Below are 23,716 nucleotides of genomic sequence, written 5' to 3' on the forward strand. Positions count from 1 at the left end.
TAAAAAAAATAAAAATAAGAAACAGACCGGGTTTGACAGTGTGAGGCCAGCGTGGAAAATAACGGGGCGCATCATTTACAGGGCACAGCATTTCGTGACTTCGGTTCACCTGAGCTCAGGTGCGAGAGGCTTCGCCCGTCATCACGCGGAACTAGTGGTAGGAAAAGAAAGTCGTTCCTGTGAAGTGATAGCTTTGCAAGGGCACAGCCAAGTCACTGATGGTTTTTCTGTTCCATTCTAGGTGGGTGTGGCAGTGGTGAAAAATACAGAAACCCACGTAGAAAGATCTTGCACTTGGATGGTTTCCTGAGGGCTTAAGTACTTTAAAGAAGTCCTGGGAAGAATTAGGGAGAGGCACTAAGGTGCTGTTTACTGTCTCTTGAGAAATGCTCCGGTCCATCTGCAAGATCTGCCTCTCTCTCTGAGCACATATTGGCCCACGAGAGTGTAACATACACACAGGGGACGTTGTGACTGCTGCTCACCCTGGGCAGGTGGCGGGTCCCAGCTTCTGTCTGTGGAGACACTTCTCCATTGGCAGGGGCCCTCCCCTCCTACCTGGGGGCTGATGTCAAGGTAAGAACCACGTTAGGAGAATGAAAAATGGTTGGCTTTTTTTTTTTTTTTTATGTTTATTTTTGAGAGAGAGAGACAGAACACTGTCAGCTCGGAGCCTGATGTGGGGCTTGAACCCATAAACTGTGAGATCATGATCTGAGCCAAAATCAAGTCAGATCCTTAACTGACTGAGCCCTTCAGGCGCCCCAAGAATGGTTGGCTTTGGTCTCCCCTTTCCACTGTCCCCTGGTCACTGCCAGGACCGATTTGTGGTGCAGGGCACAGAAGACTTCGAGGACAAGCCCCCGGCCTCCCCACGGCCTCCTTCTTGGCAGCCAAGCGCCACCCCCCGCACTAGCTCTGCAAGGACTGATGGACCTGTGCTCGCAGAGGCCTCTGCTCACCTGCCCTGGTAGGATCTGGGGCTCTAGCAGCATCAGCCGGCCTCACTGCTCCAGCAGGGCTGGGAGAAGCCAGCAGAGGGTAATTCACACAGCGGCAGATGGCCTCAGTGGTCATGCTAAAGGCAGGGAAAAAAATCGACGTTCGGAAGAGCACACCACAACCCAGAATTCTGCTTGCAATGTTGAGGCAAGCAAGGATTTACACTGAGCACACAGAAGATGATAGAAATAACAAGGCAGGAAATGCCAGGCACCTGACTCGTGCCCTGATGTCTGAGGCCTGAGCAGTGCCTGCAACCCAGGCCAGGCTTCCAGCAGCTCTTGGCCACGGGGCCTGGGGCCTGGGGGCTGGGGGGCTGGGGGCTGGGGCCTGGGGGCTGGGTCCGGGGCCTGGGGCTGGGACCTGGGCCTGGGTCTGGGGGCTGGGTCTGGGGGCTGGGTCTGGGGCTTGGGGCTGCGACCTGGGGGCTGGGGGCTGGGGGCTGGGGGCTGGGGGCTGGGGCTAGGGCCTGGGGGCTGGGGGCTTGGTTTGGGGACTGGGTCTGGGGGCTGGTGTCTGGGGGCTGGGGGCTGGGGTTTGGGGGCTGGGGCTGGGGGCTCGGGCTGGGGCCTGGGACCTGGGGGCTGGGGCTGGGGTCTGGGGCCTGGGGCTGGGACCTGGGGGCTGGGGCCGGGGGCTGGGGCTGGGGGCTGGGGCCTGGGGCCTGAGGGCTGGGGTCCGGGGCCTGTGAGCACATGTCTGCACCACTGGCGAATTCTAGCACAGAGTAAGAAATGTCTTCTCCCAGAAGGGTGGCGGGTTGGGATGGTACTCTGGAACTTTTAGTTACCTTCTCTTCTAACATCCATTTATGAGAAATCAGTGCAGTGACTGAGGTTGTGTGTTGTCTGCTTTTCGAGAAGCCCTGGGCAGAGAACGGAGGGGTCTGCGTATTCACCGCAAACGCTGTAGATCAACAAATACTCAGACAGCTTAGCCACCTGAACGAGTGAGCTCAAAGCACCTGGCGGTCTTTTATCAATGTATTTCATTGTTACTATCACTCACTATTTATTATATTGTAATTATTAGATACATATTTTATTAAAAGTATACACATGAAAGATTAGGACTACAGGCACTCATATCCTCACCCCCCAGCCTCGCTGCACGTTATTAGCATTTTTCCGCACTGCTTTGGACATCTTTTTAAAGATTTAATACGTCCAAGTCCGTGGGGGCCCATCCTCCTTACCATCCCCTCTAACGTACTGTGAGCGACCGTTTCTGTCAGGCAGCAGGGGTGAAGGCCTGGCTGTGCTGCCTGTCACTTTCCCTGTGCGAGCGACGCACAAGCGACAGGTCACAGGGTGTGAGGGAGGAGAGTTCCACATAAACGCCCCGTCTGCATCAGCCTTGGTGTTGGTTTTGCGACGGAGAAGACATACCTTCTACTATAGGGCAGCAGTTTCCGTGGTGGGGAGCCGGGACGCCCGGCCGTGGAGTAAACACGCGGCTATAGGGTGAGGTGGGAGCCCCGTACCTGCCTCAATGTCAAGGTTGGCACTCTCTCAGCTGCACGAGGAATTACGGTTATGTTTTCCGCATTTCTGCACAAAGGTAGCTTTCTAGTAACGGCCACGGACTGCTTCTGGTTATGAGGACAGAGGGAGTTTTTCCGTTGTGGTGCCGGGGTTGGCGCCCTGCTGTTAGTGAAATTTCCATGAGCGTGCGATCCCCGACAGACTGAGGCCTGGCCTGGGACAGGGCGAGGTTCCTCCTTGCCATTCCCAGTGAGCGAGGACAAGCATTCTGGAGGAGCTGTTCCAGAAAGGGATCGGGTGGGACCAGGAGGCCAAAGGCAGGGTGTAAACCTTTTGCGAGAGGGGCTTGGGGGGCAGGTGGGTTTTCCCAGGGCCAGTCACCCTGGGCAGGTGCCTGCGATGTTGCCAGTGCCGTGGATGCCAGGCCTTCTGCGGAGAAGCCCACGGGCAGGTGTTCTGAGTGCAACGGAACCACCACCCTGCTCCCCTTCATTCGCGTGCATTCCTGGCGCTGGTTTCAAGGGAGCCTAGGTGAGGCTGGGAACCTCTGTGACAGTTGTCGGGGCGGCAGGAGCAAGGTACCTTCTCGACACAGACGTGCTGCACCTCTGCGGTCTCTGAGCTTTCCGGCCGCCAAGCAGGGCACGTCAGTCAGTGGAAACCATACAAGAGATGCCGGAAGCCAGCGTCTGAGGCTGCCCATGAGGCATGTCTGGTGGGAACAGCATGGGGATTCTGGAAAGACAGAGAAATGCAATCCTAAGGACTTTGACTTTATACTCATCTCAGAAAGGAAGCCATTTGGAGGCTGTGGAAATGTATAAAGCTTCAAAGGCTTTGGACCCAGCATTCCAGGGGGGGTTCAAGTCTGGCTCCCGGCTGGACACCTGCCAGCCCTTCCCATCATGCCCTTGTCCCAGGTAGCACATGCCCTACCCTGGGTTTTTCTTTCAGTTCCCTGTTTAAACGTCACCTTATCTTCGGGTCTTCCCTGCCCGCTTAGGCAAGCCCTCCCTCTCCATTCCCGATGTCCTGCTTGTTTTCCGACATTGTCCTCGTTGCCACCTGCCACACCAGATTACCAAGTGCAGCCTCATGGCCTCCTGTTTCTCCCTCCCGAATGTCGGTCAGTTCCGTGGGAACAGGTACTCGGTGTATTTGACGTCCTGCATTATTACCGGCCTGGAGCAGCGTCTGGCACAGACAGAATAAGTCCCCACAAACCGGTCGCTGAATGGATGAAAAATTGACGGGTGGCTCCACTCTGGATTCCTGGACACCAAAATCCGTGTCTTCTCTCATTTGTTTCTGTTTGTGTTTCATCTAAATAACTCGTTTATATCTCTTCCAAAAATGATGTACAGTGTCTCACAAATGCACAGGGAAAAGGTAAAAAATAGGTAATGAGATCAGAGCCAGGTGAGAAATCAGGGTGGCCTCCCTCTTGCAGGCAGAGAGTGCTTATTCTGAAAGGTACATTCTAGCATATTCTCAGACAGAACGCAGGAAGTGGGGGATGTCTGAGGATGATGTTTCCCCAACCTCTTTGGTGGCCACTGCACGTTCTACGGGCTCGACCAAGGTCCTTCCACTGTGGCTAGAAAACAAGGACGACTCCCACTGCACACATGTAGTTGAGAAAATGGATACAATCTTCTCAATTGGAAAAGTTCCCTCGTAACTTTTTCTTAAATCTTTGGCACATTCTACTGCTGATCTACCACAAAGCACAGAAGCTGATTAGAGGTGAGTGGCCAGTACTAAGCCCTCGGAATACCTTGGAGACAGCTGGAGTACTGGTGTGAGGGAGGGATCTGCAAGGATACGTGTCCTTTTCTGGTCGTGACCTTGTATCAGCTGCTCTCAATCTTGACACACTTTTAAACACTAACAAGAAAAATCCTAGTTTTGAAAGTAGAGTTACATAACAGCGTTTTATTATGTTTCATAATTGTAACATTCTGATGTTTCACCTAAATTTAAGAACCCCTGCTTAGACCTGACGGTTCAGTTGGATTGTCAAAATCATGAGGTGAAGCATTTTCCCAAGACCATTTATGCCCTGAGATGGGTTACTGCAAATGAGGAGGGATGGGTTTTACTCGATTTTGTTTTTGTTTTTCTCTGTGTATTGAAGATTCACTTTTTCCATTGATCAAAGTGCCCCAAATAATTGTTCAAGGCTTCAGTTGGTGTGGGCTGTTCTGTCACACCCCAAAATGTCAGCTACGACATTACCCTTTAAATACAGAAGTTGGGATTTGCCCCAGTGCCTTTGGTCCAACATCTATTACATTTGGCCTCAAAAAGTTCAATTTGCTCCAAGAGATTTATAAAGAGCTGGCTGCAATTATTTAACAAACAGCAAATATCAGGAGCATAAACTAAAGGAATGTAGGAAGTGCACTGATCACCCCTATAATAGCATGTGGATTTATCTATACGGCCCTCCTCCCCTCCCTCCTCCCCTCCCTCCTTCTCCTCCCTCCTCCCCCTCCCTCCTCCTCCCCTCCCCTCCTCTCCTTCCCTCTTACCCTCCCTCCTACCGCTTCTCCTTACCCCTCCTCCCCATCCTCCCTCCTCCCCTCCCCTCTCCTCTCTCCTCCCCTTCCCTCTCCTCCCTCCTCCCCTCCCCCTTCCCCCTCCTTCTCTGCTTCCGCCCCCCCCCCAATTCCCCCTCCCTTTCTTGGTCCCTCTTTCCCCTCCTTCCCTTTCTCCCCTCCTCCCAAGGTCATGAGATACTGCCCTGGGTATTCATTCCCAGTGGATTCCAGCATATTTAACCAACACAGAAGGCGAATCCAAGCCAGTGGGACCCCTTCTCAAGGAGGGACTTTCAGGCAGCCCTGCCTGGTCTATTTTCTCAACCCTTCCCTTCATTTTCTCCTGTTGACACAGGCTCCGTGGGCTCCAGATATTAATCTTCTATTTTTTCAGATGCTTGCCTAACTTTTCCCTTTGGCCTAAAGGTAGCAGAGCCATCCTGCGGGGTGATGGCAGGGGCTCTGAGCAGTCCGCTGGGCTTCCAGCCCCCAAGCAGCAGAAAATTCACGGTCCCCACCGGAGCCTTGCAGTAAACATCACCTTTTCCCCAGTCGACCTGCTGGCTGTCTCACTGGAAGCACACACGCCCCTTCCTGCTCCTGATACAAACTCAGACTTGACGGCGGGCCAAGTGCCCTTTCACACAGGAGCAATTTCTCTGTGCACTCGGTTTTCCACCCGGCGGGAGGGGGGGTACTGAGGCCCACAGGGGCAGTACCCAAGCCCCTTTATCCGCAGGCTTCTATCCTGAGTAGGTGAAATCTAATGCGAGGACGGCACATTGTGCCCCATGTTCTGAAAGCTTTTGGGTCTCTCTCCGGCCCCACGTCCCTCTCTTCAGGCAGCTTTCTGAGATCTGACTAGGTTGCTCAACCTTCACGTGTTCTGGGATGTTCTGTGTCCCAAGAAGCCTCAGCATGTGGGGGTGCTCGCAGGTTTGTGCCGGAGCTGGATTCTCCCCGTTGCTGGCAAAGTGAGAAAAGTCTGGTGCTAACGGGTTCGTTATGCCCTGGAACCTATTAGAGAACGTTTTTGACACAGAGTAAAAACACATCGGAGACAAAGCTGCTGGGTGGGGCTCAAGTGTTCTGGGAACAGGGTCAAGTCATCTTACCTAGTCGCGAGATTTTCTATAGTTCGAACTGACGAATCATGTTTGCTTTATGGAGCAAAACCTCCCAACTGCGTTGTTCCTCTGGTGCTGACCCCGCCCCCCATGCATCACTAGACAGCCCACAGGGATCACTGGGGGACTGGTAACCTGGGTGGGCTGTTTGGGGTCAGGACAGCAGCACCTGCTGGGGAAGAGCTTCCCTCTCAGCCCCCGGCCTCTCCCCTGCCTCTCCGGGCTCCCCTGGAGCTCCCTGGAAACCGTACAAGGACGTGAGGGGCTGTGGCTGTGACGGATGGTGTCCAAGCAGCCGGGTGCTGGTGCCCCCTTCCCGTTCTTCTCAGGGGTCATTTTAAACCCACAGCGATTCTCCCCCTGTCCCTTCCCCGACCTCCACACCAAGCAGCTAAGCTTGACTTCGACTTTCCAAGACAACAGAAATCATCAGGCCAAAGCCCTCAACTTGTGGGTCACTTTGCCACCAGATCTGCCTCCACCTGTTCCTGTTCCTCTGTCATGGACTCAATGTTTGTGTCCCCCAAACCGATCTGTCGAAGCCCTAACCCTCAGTGTGGTGGTATCGGGAGGGGGGACTTTGGGAGCCCACGAGGGTCGGATTAGGTGACGAGGAGGACACGTGGTGCTCTGCTCGGCCAGCGAGGAGGCAGCGAGGAGAAGGGAAGACTTTCCTCTCAGAACCGCCCCTGGGGCGCCCTCGTCCCCAGCCTCCAGCCCCTGGACCCGAGGAACATGTCCCAGTTGCAGACACCGTGCCCAGTGGTGTTTTGTTAGCGCAGCCCAGGCTGACTAAGACAGACAGACGGAACTTTTCATGGAAACTCTCAGGCTGGCCTTTTTTTTCATTGGCTGGTCATCAAGAGGGGAGATGACGTCCCTTGTGTCTCTGCCGTCTCTTCACCACTGTGTAAGACAGACTAGAGCCAGCCTTCTGTGCACCCCCAGTACTGACCTTTCCTGCCAGCCTCCCCCTGTTTTCTCCCCGCCTGCCTCTTGTGCTTCTCCAGGGGGCCCCCGTGACCACGGTCATGACCCATGCAACAGATTTATCGGGGATGCCCTTTATGTCAGAAACTAGGTTGGCTGTGGGGGAGTAGAAAAGCTACCTACGACGTGGCGCCCACCCCTCATTCTCAGAAACAAAGCTGCTGATTTATTAGGCACCAAAGTTCCGGAACCTGTGCCTTCATGCCGCACGCCTGGCCCGGTGAAAGCCTGCTGTGCGAGAGGGCTGAGTGAATGGCTTTGCATGAGCGACTGAGGCTCCCTCCAGGAGGTGACAGAGCCGGGCCCAAGAGGAGCAGATCACAGCACAGCCGTGCCTGTAAGGCAGCCTCACGTACGTCCTCAGGGTGTGCAATGCCAGAGAGGGCTCCCGATTCTGGCTGGGGGGGGGGGGGGGGGAGGGGAACGTGTTCCGTGAGCTGTGTCCAAGGATGAAAAAAGAATGGGTCAGATGAAGGAGGAGGGACAGGGTGGGAATGTTCTGGGCAGAAAGAGAAGGCAGCCCAGGGAGGAACAGAAGCTGAGAACAGGTCCAAGGACTTCAGGGAGATCCTGGCTGGAGAGTTTCAGAGGGCAAGACCGACCAGGTGCACTCTGGAGGGCAGGGAGGTCACCGAGGTGAGTGGGGGCGCTTCGTAGGGGTCGCCTGCCTGGGGAGAGTCACCCAGAGGGGATGCTCCAACTGGCCTTTCTAAAGAGCCTTGACTGTGGGGCGAGGCAAGGCTGGAGCAGAGAGGCCTTTCTAGAGACCCAGGTGAGGACTGCCTAGGGCAAAGAAAGGATGCTCACGCGTGGGGGAGGGGAGACATCCGGCGAGTTCTCCGTGGGCTTGGACACCTTTTGCTTCACCATCAGTCGATCCTGCACTATTTCGCATTCAGTTTCCTCAAAACTCAGCTGCTGTGCTGTAGAGGGACGGAATACCGAGTCCCCTATGACGCGAGGGGCTGGTGTGAGGGCCCAGAGCCCCAGGTGCCGGCGTGGGGCCTCCCCTTTGTCCGGCTGCCCGTGTTCCGGTTCCGAGGCCCGGTCCGCTGGCTGCCGCTGTTACTCAACGTGCCACTGTCCTCCTCCTTAGCTGGCATGACTCCCGGGCTCTGGCAGCGGGCTGGCGGGCAGTCCTGTATTCTGTGCTGCGTTTTTATCTTTTTCTGTGTTTTCATAGGTATTCTTGTAGGAAATTGGAAGTGTATGAGTCAGGCTCAGTTCTAAAGATACCCTTTTAAATCCTGTAGAACCCTGTGCTTGAAATCCCTGCTTTGGGGAGAAAAAGTAACTTTTTGGAAAGGAAAAACAAAAAAGAACAGTGAAAAAGAACTATTTGGTATTCAGAACTTTCCAGGCAGTGCGTGTGCGCGTGTGCACATACTTGTGTGTGTGCGCAAGCTCTAGGAGGGTTCTGGAAAAAGCTTAGAAGTTGGAATCACACATCACAAGCTGTGTGACCTTAGACGCTCTTTAACCCCCCTGGACTTCATTTTCATCACCTGAAAAATAAGACTAATAAACCATCAGCCTTGGAATTCTGTGAAGAATAACCAACATAATTAGTACACGGTGCATGTTTCCTTCAGCGAAGATGATGGTGAGGTAGGATTACGGAAAAGGCTCTTCCCCCAAGAAAGCCCCAAACAAAGATACGTTGTTACAATATGAGCCTGCTTCCTGTGTTCGGTATGGGTTTATTGTAAAGAAGCAATTTGGACATGCTTTTCAAATTAGAGGTATTTCTGTGATTTTGTAGCTCCATTAAAAAAGATTTTTTTTAAATGTTTATTTATTTTTGAAGGACAGAAACAGAGTGTGAGTGGGGGAGGGGCAGAGAGAGAAGGAGATACAGAATCGGAAGAAGGTTCCAGGCTCTGAGCTGTCAGCACAGAGCCTGACACGGGGCTTGAATTCATGAACTTCGAGATCATGACCTGAGCCAAAGTTGGACGCTTAACCGACTGAGCCACCCAGGTGCCCCTCCCTAGACCTCCATATTTTCTAGCTACCTGTGCACCATCTCGGCTCTTCATGAGTCTTTACTTGGCCTCCAAATGCTCATTATCTGGGCCCACAGCACCTCTGCCCTTCTCTCTGCAGCCCTGCCTCACGAGGCAAGTACAGCTCCCGTCCCAGCGCTGCAACCGCAGCGGGGTCTCCCGCAGAAAGCCCCATTCCGGTGCCAAAGTCCCAGGCCCCGTCCACAGGGCTCCCCTCTTGGGTGGAGAATTATGGAACTATAACCTCCATACCTTCTCTGGCAGTGGCCAGTTCCTGGTTGGCTGGGTCATCACTGGCGGATGTGATTTTGCACCCCTGTGAGACTGGACACTACTAAGGACGTGGCCATCTCTTGGCCACATTTTAACCCCTTCTTGCATGCATCACAATATTGTGCCCACAGTCGCTGATCAGTATACTGCTGCAGGACGGAAGGTGACCCTGCTGTCCTCGCCTCGGTTCAGGGGCTCGCCACGTGTCTATGTCCATGCAGCAATGCCCACAAGAACAGACCTTTCTTTCTCTTTTCAGCCTCTACCCCAAAAGTTTGGAGTGAAAGTTGCACCATTGGATGCTTATAATTCATTCATTCAATAAACAAATATTTACTGTGCCCTCAATGTGTTCCAGTTACATCAATATACACCCTTCCTGCTCCCCAGAAATCCCTGCTCTCATTAAAGCTTATTTTCTGGAAGGGAGAAGGCAGATAATAAACTAGAGATACAATAAGTGTGTTACAATATAATATGTTAGGATATGGTGACTGTGGTAGAAATAACACAGAAGTAACGGCAGGCGTAGGGGCAGGGAATGTACCGGGGGGGTTGAGAGTCTGCAGTTTTATAAAGAGTGGTCAGGGTGACCCTTATTAGGACAATGTAGAGACAGTCTGACAATTCAGAGAGAGACAAGTTAGCCAAGTTTGCATTTAATGTTACAATTGTTCAGGGGAATGATAATTTCTATTTTTAACGTTTTTTATTTATTTTTGGGACAGAGAGAGACAGAGCATGAACGGGGGAGGGGCAGAGAGAGAGGGAGACACAGAATCGGAAACAGGCTCTAGGCTCCGAGCCATCAGCCCACAGCCTGACGCGGGGCTCGAACTCACGGACCGCGAGATCGTGACCTGGCTGAAGTCGGACGCTTAACCGACTGCGCCACCCAGGCGCCCCAATAATTTCTATTTTTAAAAGATTTATTTAATTTAAAAAATTTTAATGTTTATTTTTGAGACAGAGAGCTGGGAGGGGCAGAGAGAGAGGGAGACACAGAATCCGAAGCAGGCTCCAGGCTCTGAGCTCTCAGCACAGAGCCTGACGCGAGGCTTGAACTCACAAACTGCGAGATCATGACCTGAGCCAAAGTCGGATGCTTAACTGACTGAGCCACCCAGGCACCTCAGATTATTTTTTTTTTTTTAGAGAGAGAGGACAGGGGAAAGGGGCAGAGGGAGAGAGAGAACCCCAAATAGCCTCCACACTCAGCATGGAACGCACTTCAGGGCTTGATCCCATGATCCTTGGATCACATGATCTGAACCCAAATCAAGAGTTGGTCGGTCAACCAACTGAACCACCCAGGTGCCCCAAGAATTTCTATTTGTGACGTAATTTATAAATAAAGCTGGTGTAGGTTTTGAACATAATTTAACTGTATTTTTAGCTCTACATTACAGCTCTCCTAGAGATGGTGAAGAAATTAATTGAATAATGTAGTAGGGTTTTTATTATAACACTGAAAATAAAGGGCTTTGAACCAATCTTAATTTTCAAGCAAGGATCCAAGTACCTAACATTAATCTAATATATGTGTCTGGATGGATTCTCCTTTTTTAAAGTCATCTTTCTCATTCATTAGCTCATCCATCTGGATGTTGTTTTGCTATTTTAATTTCACTAATTTTCCCTTTGACTTATCCTTCTAACTGCTTGTCTTTGTGGTGACTAATTAATGTGTTAGGAAATGGCATTTATATTCATTGCATTGGATACGGCCACAGCTCTGTAGTTAAAAGTATAAAAATTTGATTTTCAAAACAAATAAATTAAAAAATATGGAAAGCCACGACTCTCCAGATCACTATTTTTCATTGCAATTTTTATTCAGACAATTACAGATTCCATGCAATTAACTTTATGAAGTAACACAGAGAGACCCTGCGGACCCTCTACCTCAATTCCTGCAGTGGTGACGTTTTGCAAACCTGTAGCACAGTATCATCCAGGATGTCAGCGTAGACGCAATCCACCGAGAATGTTCAGATTGCCCCAGTTTTGCTTGCACCCCTCTGGACAGCGCACAAAGAGACTATTTTGCAAATATCTATAGATAGTCTCAGGACCAACACACTGTTAACACCATTCATTCACTACTGAATTTGTGGTAGCTTTCTGTTATATGTTCTCTCAAAGATTTTTAATTTTTTTTAATGTTTATTTATTTTTGAGACAGAGCGACAGACAGAGCGGAAGCGGGGAGGGGCAGGGAGAGAGGGAGACACAGAATCTGAAGCAGGCTCCAGGGTCCAATCTGTCAGCACAGAGCCCAATGTGGGGCTCGAACTCACAGACCGCGAGATCGTGACCTGAGCCAAAGTTGGACGCTCAACCGACTGAGCCACCCAGACACCCCTCACTAGTATTTTTTAAAGTTTATTTATTTTTGAGACAGAGAGAGACAGAGCATGAACGAGGAAGGGGCAGAGAGAGAGGGAGACACAGAATCAGAAGCAGGCCCCAGGCTCTGAGCCATCAGCACAGAGCCCGATGCGGGGCTCGAACTCACAGACCACGAGGTCATGACCTGAGCCGAAGTTGGACGCTCAACTGAGTGAGCCACCCAGGTGCCCCTCAAAGATTTTTTTGCAAACAAAAAGATTCCCCCTCCCCCATCTCACACCCACTCTCACACCCACATGCACACACATACACCCACACCACACGCACACACTTATACACACACGAGTTATCCAGCGCTGAGATGCTGACTCAGCGGGTCTGGGACGGGGCCTGATCACCTGTGTTCCAACAGTTTCCCAGCTGATGCTCTGGTCTGTGGACACACTTTGAGGACCAGGGCAGTTCGGAACCACAGACCCACATTCTGCTTCTTGACGTCCACTCATCCTGCATTGTTCTCCTGAGCGTCAGCGTCACTGAGGACCACTCGGCTGCCTGATCTGAAGGCCTGTCCTTCGTCCTGCTGTCCTGCAGCACTGGCCTGGGGACAGCTCCGACCTTCTGGAAGTCCCCTGACCCGGCGGTTCCTGATAACCTGAGCTCACCGGGGTTCTTCTTGGTTCCAGTGACCCCTCCCCTTCCTGGCCCCCAGCTGTAGTTGTCCTCCTGGGCTCCCCCCGTGACCCTTGTCCCTCACTCTTTCCCCCCCGGACATCACATCCATTCTTAGGGTCTCATCCTTCATTTCCTTCTGGTTTGATATCTCTGACTGCTGAATCTAAGCTGCTCTTTCAAGGGCAACGCATCCGCCTCCACCTGAACACGGGCTCTTTCCCGTGACATGAACCACTCAAAACATGAGTCTGATCCTGCTTTCCGATGATGATGAGCTCCCCACTTTCCCAATTATGCCCACTGCCTGGTTTGGAATCTGAGCTCTCCTAGAAGCCTCTTCGCTCTGACCCTCCCTGACCCTGTACTGAGCCCTGTTCCTCCCTTTTCTCCCTCCCACGTGCTGAGCCCTGTTCCTCCCTTCTCTCCCTCCTGACCCTGTGCTGAGCCCTGTTCCTCCCTACTCTCCCTCCCCGACCCTGTGCTGAGTCCTATTCCTCCCTTCTCTCCCTCCCCCATGCTGAGTCCTGTCTTTCCCTTCTCTCCCTCCATGTCACCTGGGGCTGGTCACTGTCACTGCCTCCTTGGGCCTCCTGGATCCTCAGAGGGATGGAACTGTCCACCCAGAAATCTTTTCTGCCTTCAGGTGTGTGTGTCTTCACTGCACCTCTGCCAGGCTGGCTTCCTGAAGGCACCTCACCTCACGATACTCCCCCTCCAAACCGTGGCTTCCAGCCTGAACTTCCGGTTCCAGACCTCTCCTTCCAGATCTGGTAAGATTGTACCCCACTCACTCTGGGCAGGTAGACCTATGCAATCCGCCTCTTCTCAGCTTGCTGCTTTCCCAGGCTCGTCCTTTCTCCAGCCCAAAATTGCCACAAGAATTTACGGTTAATTGACAAACACCTTTAGGGCCCTTTATCATAAGCCAGACACTCTCTGAAGCACGCAGCAAGTACCAATTCATTAATGTTCACAGGTCTCCAGTGCATGCGCCTACAACAGCCCCCTGTCGCAGAGAACACGACGGGTCAGAGAGGCCAAGGACTCGGTCGAGGTCACCCAGCTCGTAAACGGCAGAGCTGATGTTCGAGAGGCGAGCCCGTGTCTGTGTGCACGGCAGTGATGGAGGTTAGCTTTGGCGTTTACTCTGCCTGAGGCATTAAAGGCTCAGTATGCTTGAGTGTGTAAGAAAAAACTTTCCCCCTAACTTGCCGTGTCTGACAGCTGTGCTGGGTTTACTGGGGCAGCGGTTGACTTGAGGGGCGCTTGAACCAGAACGCCTGACCCTTGCTGGCTCCGCACACAGCTTTCCTCGCCTGTAGAAGGGGGAGATCACAGTGGCCACCTCACTGGGGGGGGGGGGGTGGGGAGGGGAGCGGCGTGATGCCGGGAGGGAGCTGCACCTGCACGTGGCATAAACACATTTGTGATCATCGTTGCCCGGCCTTCAGTCTCGTGAACCAGATCACTCGGCAAAGTACAGAGAATAAAATAAAGTGAACGCATTTTGCTTATAATTTTGCAAAAATATTTGAAGCTATTGTTCCCACTGTGAGTCAAGTCTGTTTCCCTGGTGTACTTGTAGTCTTGCTGTTTTTTATTTTATTTTATTTTATTTTATTTTTTAAATGTTTATTCATTTTTGAGAGACAGAGAGAGAGCGGGGGGAGGGGCCGAGAGAGAGGGAGACACAGAATCTGAAGCAGGCTCCAGGCTCCGTCCGAGCTGTCAGCACTGAGCCCGATGCGGGGCTTGAACTCGCAGACCACCAGGTCATGACCTGAGCCGAAGTCAGACGCTTAACCGACTGAGCCACCCAGGCACCCCGTAGTCTTGCTATTTTAATATCACGTAGCATTCCCTTCTTTACTTTTAATTTTGTAATTGGGATCTGTGGACTTGGATTGCCAATAGTCTTTACCATGGCATCGTGACCTTTCTGGAAGTAATCTGGGGATTTCTGAGATGCCCCAGTAGAGAACCATAGCTGGATTATATACACTGGGGTTTTTGTTAATTCCATTTATGCTGGAATGGCAGGGGCCATGGCTTCCCTGGCACACGATCCTGAAACACTTTTTAAAAATGTTTTTAAAGTTTATTTATTTGTTTTTGGGGGAGAGGGGCAGAAAGAAGGAGAGACAGGATGCCAAGCAGTCTCCACGCTGTCAGCGCACAGCCCGATGTGGGACTCTAACTCATAAACTGTGAGATCATGACCCGAGCCAAGGTCAAGAGGCACATGTTTGACAGACTGAGCCACCCAGGCGCCCCTGGTCCTGAAATCCTTTTACCAAGTAAAATGTGATTTTGAACAGGAGACCAGTGACACTAAAGGGGCTGACTCAGACTCTGCTCTTTTCAGATGGTCTTGGAAGTTCAGTTCACTTGAGAGGTTGCTGGCCACAGGCTGCCTGCTACGTGCCTGGTGGGGGTGGAGGGGTGGGGGACACCTGTGATGGGAGGGGCTCAAGCTGGGCTAGGGAAGCCAGGCTCACAAGGAGATCATGTCCTCGGAGCATGGGGAGTACACACCCCTCCCTCGGGAAGAGCTCACCCCACTGTCCCTTGTTTTCTGCCCACCTTTGCACACCCCCTCTTAAATCCCTTGTCTGTTCTGCCTCCCCTTGTCTGATCCCTTCCCTTAATGCCCAACAATCTCGGCTTTAGAGACGGCATCCCCTGCTGGGACAAGCCGCCTATTCCTGGCAGACGAAACTACAAGCCCAGATCTCCCGACTCCCTGCCACAGGGACACCGTCGTGGGGGGATCACGGGCATCAGAAGAAGCCACAGTTCTTGGCATTTAAGAAGCTTGGGGGCCTACAATTTAATTTTAGGGAAGTCTCAGATTTAAGGTTTAAAATGCTGTCAACCTTCACTCGTTTCTTTGGCACGCACGTGTTACATTTCTACTGTCTGGCAGGTGGTTTTTCTAGGTCCTTGAACTTCGGGGAGGGGGAGGAATGGACCCTCAGAGACGGCCAAGATACAGACTGGCCAACCAACCAAACAAGGAGCGAGCGGAACCCTCCACCAGTCCACACTGTTCTTGTCGTTTCTCTCAGGGGTTGTCACGCGAGTAACTTCTGTGGTTTTGGTCAACAGGATGGGGGTGGGGGGAATTCCTTTGTTTCCTCTGGAGTCTGAGTGTTGACAATCAGCTCCTCTGAGAGGCACGTTGGGAGCGAACAGGGCAACGTGCTGGGTGAGCACAGTCAGTAGGGACAGGTAAGGAGGAGAGACACAGGCCTGAAGCGAAGAGGGCTGTGCGCAGGGATCACGGGGTGAGGACAGCAGACGCTTGTGTGAATAACACGAAACCAGGGGTCTGACTGAGTTCTAACACGGCACTGTGGCCCTAGCTACTGTGTTTTTGTTTCTGTCACTGTAGAGTGGGGTCCCTTGAAATGTCGGAGGACCGGGGAGAATGGGGTCTCGTCTCCTTTCGGTCCACTTCACGTCTTCAAGATCTGTGGTTAGAGGGACGCCATGCCATTTCCCCTGTATGTCTGTCCTTGGAGTCTAAGCAATTAAGAAATAGAATTTCTTGCTCAACATTTACTGATGTGGAAACTGGGGATCCGAGCCAGGGGGGGTGTGGGGAATGTGCAGAATGGAAGACAGACTTAGCCTACCTGGGTTGGGAAATCAGCTTGCCTACAAATCCAGCTCAAGCTGGCAAGGAAGCCCTGTCCTGTACACGGCAAAGTGGGTGAAAATCCCCAATCCCCGGACACTAGTTAACTGGAGACTCATTTCATTGAGTTTGGGACTTGTAATGAAACAGACGAATGTGCTTGGTTTCCAGGCCAAAGTTATTCAAGTAGGCTAAGGTCTTGCCCAAGTTGGCCGTTCCTTCCAGATGCCTCTTCACTCCTCTGCAGGTTCACGAAAACTGAAACTCAAAAGGGACATGTGCGTTGGCCAGGACGCTGAGCAAACTAGGTCCTCTAGAAAGTTTTATTGTGACACAAGGTACTTGTCCAAATCTGGGACCTTTGCCCCGAAAAGGATTATTGCACAAACGTGGTGTGGTGTTTCAGCCTTGTGTGAAGGTGTGATGCACAGGGGGAGTCATTTCTGTTTCCACCTGCCATTGGCTCTCATTTTTTAGTTGATCTCTTTCGATACATAATTCAGATATCATAATAGCCACCCTTTTAAATTGTGCAAGTCCGTTGTTTTGTTTTGAAGTTTATTTATTTTGAGAGAGACAGAGGCAGTGCCGGCGGGGAGGGGCAAGAGAGAGGGAGACGGAGAACCTCAAGCAAGCTCTGTGCTGCCAGCACAGAACAAGACGCGGGGCCGAAATCCACAAAACCGCCAGATCACGACCTGAGCCCAAACCAAGAGTCGGACGTTTAACCGACTGAGCCGCCCAAGTGCCCCTAAGCCCATTGTTTTTAGTATGATCACAAAGTTGGGCGTCCATCACCAGTATCTAATTCCAGGATATTTACATATCCTAAAAAGAGGCCCATTTGGCTCACCTCCCTGTTCCTCCGTGTCCCCAGCCCCCGGCGCTCATCTGCGTTCTGTTTCTATTAATTTGGGTCTTCTGGGTTACTTCAAGTAAATGGCACTATACGCTATGTGGCCCTTGCGTCTGGCTTCTTTTCCCCGGGTTCCTCCGTGTTGTAGTACGTATCTAGACTTCACTCCTTGTTGTTAACAGTTGGGTAATATTCTAGCATACAGTATACCACGGCGTGTTTGTTCGTTTTTATAATAAGGAGAACTGGTTTAAGCATACAGGTGCAACGTACCGTTTTTTAACATACTAAATCCTAAGTCAGTAATGCCTGGGACTCACCCACCAGTGCTCCTGTGTTTCTTTGGTGATTCATCTACTTACTCAATACTCCGTGCTACCCTGCTGTGTCTCATCCTGCCCCGTTCTGTCTGCTCCGTTGGCTTGAAAATGGCTTTGACCGTGCCTTTGCGATGGGTGCCTGCCCGTGTGAGGGCGAGGGGTTCTCACCTGGACACGGGGCTCAATGGGACCTACTCAGTGCATCCTCCCTGCGGGAGATGATCACAGCACATCATCCAAGGGGGTGAGCACGGGGAGGGTTGTGTCGGGTAAGAAGAGGCAGGCACGTCAGAGCCACTGTGTCAGTCGCAGCTGGCAGAGGTCCCATCACCCGTCAGTTGGAGGACGCGTCACCACGGACTGCAAGATGAGGGCTCTCAGGGGATTTAGGCAGGAGCAAAGTGTCCACCTTCCGCCCCCAGAGTGATGCCCCAGCTGGCTCTGCAGGCCTCCTGACGCAGCAGCCCGAAGCAGGGAACCGGGGAGGAGAGCGGAGGTCTGCGAGGTGGACAGCAACCTACCAGAACAGCATAAAGGAAAACCCGTCCCCTTACGGGCCCGGGTTTGGGCTGCATGGAGACGCTGTTGACCCAGTGAAGAAACAGCCAACTAGCGTTTGGCCTCGGATAGCCTTGCGGAGGCTCTCTCTGGCACAGTTTCGGATGTGAACTCCCCCCTCGATTTCTGGGTTTATTTGGGATAGATAACTGGCTTGGGGAGGGTCACAAGAAGCGGAGTCTGGCCTGTCCCGGAGATTCCAGCAGCCGCCAGACAGATACAATTGGGGCTTGCACCCACCCCAGACCCTGGTCTCCCCGGGAGAGGGAAGGAGGGAGGAAAGGCCAGCCAAGCCACTATTATTTGCAGCCTCCCTGACCCCGAGCAGGGCTGAGCAGGTGGGCTGAGGTGGGGGCGTCTGGTCCGTGGACCTTTACCCGAGCTCCGAGGAAGGACGGCATGGAGCACAAGTAGAACATCCGTTGAAGATCTGTCCTTGGGAGGGAGCCCTTTCGAACTTTCTGATACGGGCAGCACAGCTTGGACACGTGGACCCAGTGGAGAAGCCAGTACTGTTCCCTGAGCCCCGAGAAACAGCATCTCGGAACCGGCAGGGGCCTGTCTGCCCCTCAGAAATGGAGGTGCAGGTCTGGACCCCTCCCATCTGCTCTGACCCCTCAGCAGTCCAGGGGTGCTGTGACAGCACCCCCCAAGGCCCCTAGGCAGCAGCAGGTGCTGTCCTAGGTCACAGAGGGCAACAAGCCCGGAGGGGGCGGGGAGTTAGCTCACTCAGGAAAGGTTCCTGGGGCCCTTTCTATGTGAGGACATGTTCTCACCAGCCGTTTTACTACGTAAAAGTGTTGCACTTCCCGAAGAAATTAGGAAAGCACATGCCCAACAAGGCTCTCCTCTGCCAGGAAGGGGTGGAGAGGAGGGGCTGTTTCCCTTATTCCCGCACCCCTGCTTAGCCCCTCCTGCCTGAGCGGAGGAGTGCGGGGGGCTCGGGAGACAGGGGGGCGCCAGGGCCTCCGCCGAACGGAGGAGGAGGGGTCTCCCGTAACTCGCTGCAGATCTCGGGTGTAATTAAAAATTGAATTACAACCTTTCGTGCAAAAGCACTGGAAAACCGGATCCAAATACTTCATCTGCTACTTGCAGGGCCTAATTTTACCTGACAGCTTTAAGCCATTTGAAAAAAAAAAAAAAATCTCAGAAGGGAAAAGGGAGGGTTCTGTTTCTAACGCCACGGGGAAGGCTCCGGGTAAGGAAGGTGGCTTCTGTCCGGAATGCCTTGATAAGGTCTGCTGCTTCCCACCTTCCTGCTCCCGGGAACTGTGTGTTTTCAAAGGATCATGCACTTCTTTTTGTTTTAAACTGTCAGAAGCTGCTGTTTTATTCCCAAATGTAAAATTCTAGCTTCAAAGGGAAGACCTGGCCAATCAGCACCGCATAAGGCAGACCAACCCAAAACAAGAAACAAACCCTCACCAACCCAGGATTGCAGGGGCTTCTAATCCCCGTCAGCAACTCTAGTAAAACGGGCATTCCTAACATATTCCAGGCAGCCCTGACCTCCAGGCGTCGGCATCCTGCAGCCTTTTGAATTCACTTAAAACTATTAAGAAGTGATTAAGTTGTTACAGGGTCTTTTCCAGCCTGGCTTGCCGCTGGGGCGGTGAGGGAGAGGAGAGAAAAGCAGTCACGGGCCTGTCTTCCTTTCGGCTGACCTTGCACGCTAATAAATCCATCCTGTATTTTCTGCCACTGCCCATTTACGGCCTACAGGAAACTAATCTTGTACAATAACTACCTTCCTGTACTTAGTGCCTAAATAGAGCCAAATGGATTTGGCGGCTCCGGGTCCTAGGCGGTTCCTGTGGAGCGAGGCCCAGCCCGCGGAGCAGAGTCAGGCCCCGGATGCGGGGCCTCCCGCGGGGTCCTGGGGCTCCGGTTGGGGCTGCCGGCCTGCTTCACAGCAGAAAATCAAAAGCGATCCTCTGTGCCACGCGCCCAACAGCGATCCCAGCTTCAAACTGGAGGGCAGATGGGTATCTGACACCAGCCGGACAGACACGAGGTTAAGGTGGTGAATTTAGGGACTGAGACCCGCACAGATCAGCATGGCACTGAGGTCCTGGATAAGGGATACAGTACCATCCGCTCAGCAGGTTTTAAAAAGTCATCACAAAGGAGCGAATTTCATAATGAGGTGATGAAAGAATTTTGTTCTCATTTCAAAGTCAAATGTGTTACTTAGGAGAAGGGGGGTGGGAGGGAGAGAGGGAGGGAGAGAAATGGGAAGGAGGGAGACAGAGGGAGGAAGATGATGGGAGGGAGGCAGGGAGAGGGAGGAGGAGGGAAGGGAAGGAGAAGAAGGAGTGGGGAAGGAGGGGGAGGGGGAGGGGAAGAAGGGTGGGAGGGGAGAAGGGTGGGAGAGGGAAGGGGAAGAGGAGAAGGAGTGGGGGGAAAGGAGGGGGAGGGGGAGGGGAAGAACGGTGGGAGAGGGAGGCAGGGGGAGGGAAGGGGAGGGGGATTGGAAGAGGGGTGGGGGAGGGAGGCAGGGAGGTGGGGAGGGTGGGAAGGGGAGAGGTGCAGGTAAAGGGCTGAATTCACACTTAGCCCCATACCCAGCAGTGGTCTCCCAGCAGCACTAAAAGGGAGGAATGTTGCAGAAAGGCAGGAGGGCCCAGTGGTGTCTTCTCAGAGCCGCCAATAAGGGAGCTGGGAAGATTCAGAGTCTGTCCTGTAAAGAGACCAAAAGCACTTCCTCTTTGACAGGCCAGGGGCTCTGCAGGGGTGCTATCTAGACCTCCATCCCCGCTGATCTGCTGACTGTGTGTGCACATCGATCAGCAGTGCTGGGTGGACAGAGCCCACTTCCTGGGCTAATGTGGAAGGTTCTGGAACGGCACAGAAGCCGCTAATGGGAAGGGAAGTGGAGCCTTCCACACAGGCTGGAAAATATCACTGACCCAGAGGGAGGGTGGAGGAGGGTATAAATTCTCCCTGCCTGGGGTGGAGGGCTCTGGACCTCAGAGAGCAGGCTCCCCACTGAGAAGGACAGGGATGGGATCCCCTGGGGCTGCCTGCGGCCTGTCTCTCCAGGAAGTGGGAATACTGGGGGGGTGGGAAGGATCACCCTCGCCCTTAAAGATCTTGGATGTAGGAAGTGACCTGTGGCTTCTGCGGAAACTCTTGTAGGGATAGGGGACTGTGAATGACAAGTGACAAAAGTGCCTGTTATATATGAATAAGATGGCATCTTTATTGCGGTCACTCGCCAGTATTGTCACCGTCACCGTTGCTAATATCAGGAGGGGCTGTATGATTCCAGGGTTGCCTGGGAGCTGTGGCCGTCCCTAGAGGTTGTGGGGGAGGTCAGAGGACTGCAGGTTCCAGAAGGCCTGAAATGACCCCAAAGGGTTACTGGAAGTGGCTACTGTGGGGATAAAAGTAACTTTGCTCCTGATTATTTATTCCCCTTCATGCTCCTGCAAGTAACTAGGGTAATAGTATTTATTTGGGTACTGTAGAGCTTATATATTCCTTTATAGGCCTCGTCTACTTCTAGCATCTGAGACGAAACATGTGGAAGGACCCCTTCCGCGCCCCGGAGGCCACCATCGGAAAGAGAGAAGCATGGAGACGTGGTTCTGCTCCTTCTGGAAGGCTGCACTGGGAGGAGGCCGGGGGGTCGGGTGGACCAGGGCTCCAGAACCCTGGAGTGCTGGGCTCCAGGCTGGGTGTGCAGGCTGCAGACTGGCCCGTCCGTCCCTTCTCGTCTTCGTCTTTCAGTCCCTGTCTTAGGACAAGTGAAGGGACAGAAGGCAGCCCCTTGCAGAGGCCGTGGGCCTGGGCCCCCTGCCTCCTTCCCTGTCACACTCGTGGGGGACAGGAGAACACGGTGGGGCGGTCCCCAGGACCCCAGTCCTCCCCAGGCCCACGTGTGTGGGACAAGGAGGCCTGATGCAAGCCCACAGCCCGGAGCCCCTGATCCAAGGGTCCAGATGGGACTGTGCCTGCTGGCCCTGGCCATCCCCAGTCCCCTGTGCCAGGGAAGGGCGGTGGGGGCCTGGGGGGACAGGAAGGAGGCTGTCTGCTTCCAGGAGGAGCAGAGAGGGGAGGATTGTGCAGGTGGCTGTGAGCCCCACGCTGAGCCAGGAGCCTGTCCTGCCACCTTGGGCCACTAACAGTAACTAGTGCCTGTGGTTCATCCGGGAGGAGTGTGTCCGTGACCTCGGCCCTCAAGGACCCGGGCCGTGGGGCTCAGGCAGGCGGGAATGGATGTTCCAGAAGGCCCAGCTTTGGGCTTTCGGTGGGGGTCCAAGTCTGGCCCGGAGCACGTGTGTCTCAGCTCCCTGAGCTGCCGGCCGGAGAACTGTCCCCTTCCTGGGATGGCCAGGAGTGAGGGCCGGACCGCGCACCTTTGCCATGTTGTTTATTTGTTATTTATTTTTACTTTATTTTTGTAATGGACACACCATGTTATATTACCTCCAGGCATAGAACTCAGACGCGGCATCTGTGTGCACTGCGAAGTGACCATGTGGGGGACATCGGTCACCACAGGCCCTGTCGTGTGACTTTTCTGGGCCTCGGTTTCCGCCTGGCCCGCGGGGGCACTAACTGCCCTCGCCCCGCGGGGCGGTTGTGACAGTCACGAGAGAGAATGTGAGGAGAGGATTTCATGCACAGGGTAAACAGTAGCTCTGGTTATTTTTAGCCTCGCCACCGTCCCGGGTCCTCAGATTCTCTGATGTCCTCCCACAGGGTGTCAGTTGGACTAGAGTCCCAGGACACACATTTCCTGGCCCTCCCCGCGGGAGCCGGTCAGCCTGCCCCGTCCCCCTGTGTTGGCATCATCTGAGGTCTCCCTGTCCTTTATTTAGGATGCTGGCACACCGCACCGGCCTTCTAGAACGTGCCGATGTCACTGCGGCTGCCACACCTGTGACCTGGGAACCCCTCCAATGCTAGAGAGAGCGGGAACAGGACTCCAGGTGGACGCACCTGCTTCCTCGGAAGCTCCCATCCCCCTCCTGCAGGGAGGCATCCCCCTCAGGAAGTTGGAGAGACTTTTTAATCAAGTATAATCTACCTACAGGAAAGCTTCAAGTGCAGCACAAATAAATCTTTCCTGGAAGCTTGGAGAATAAGTTGCCCAAATGATGTTCCATATCCCCTAAATATTTCAGGGCGTATTTTCTTTTCTTTTTTAAAGTTCATTTATTTTTGAGAGAGAGAGAGAGAGAGAGCTGAAGAGGGGCAGAGAGAGAGGGAGACACAGAATCTGAAACAGGCTGCAGGCTCTGAGCTGTCAGCACAGAGCCCGATGCAGGGCTCGAACCCACGTATGGTGAGATCGTGACCTGAGCCGAAGTGAGACACGCAACCAACTGAACCCCCCAGGTGCCCCAGCCTCTCGTCTGACTCTTGATGTATTGATTCCTGTAGTTATTTCTCTCCGTGTGGACTCTTGGTTGTCACTTCACTCAGTGGATCCCCATCCGTTACCATCGTCACCTCTCCTGATGCTCAGACATTTCCAGATATCCTCAGATTTGAGAGCTTCTGACAGTGGAGCCCTTCAACGGGCCTGTGTGTCACCACTGCTCACCTGCCGGCTCTCGGTGGCTTCAGGCTCACCTCAGCCAGTCTCTGAGGAGTGCCATCTCTGCAGGGAGAAAGGATTTAGAAACCAAGGTCCAGGCAAGGATCTCAGGGATGAAGCCAGAGGGCACGCTCACGCGCGAGTACACACACACACACACACACACACACACACACACCCCTCTATTCATCGAAAGCCACCAGGTCAAGCCAGCATCCCCAACTCAAATCCAGGACCACCTTTCACCCCATCTGCATTTGTGACTTCCGTCCCCAGCCCTGAGCCTCCTAGTTGCCTTCTCTCACCCTTGTACTGAGTTCCCAAATGCTGCCGGCCTCT

General features: G+C 53.2%; 1 long non-coding RNA gene across 4 annotated transcripts in view; it reads right to left on the reverse strand.

Moving 5' to 3' along the window:
• Window positions 1–23,716, reverse strand: part of LOC144617421 (uncharacterized) — a 292,948-nt gene that overhangs the window by 264,525 nt on the left and 4,707 nt on the right. For 3 of the 4 annotated variants that reach the window (XR_013557936.2, XR_013557935.2, XR_013557939.2), the window contains exon 6: window positions 23,013–23,440. This is a non-coding gene — a long non-coding RNA (uncharacterized LOC144617421). Of the gene's footprint in view, window positions 1–23,012; window positions 23,441–23,716 lie in introns of those variants that run through there. The other variant, XR_013557937.2, reaches the window with a different exon arrangement.

The sequence above is a fragment of the Panthera onca genome, chromosome A1, assembly GCF_046562875.1.
Source record: "Panthera onca isolate mPanOnc1 chromosome A1, mPanOnc1 haplotype 2, whole genome shotgun sequence".
Taxonomy (NCBI): domain Eukaryota; kingdom Metazoa; phylum Chordata; class Mammalia; order Carnivora; family Felidae; genus Panthera; species Panthera onca.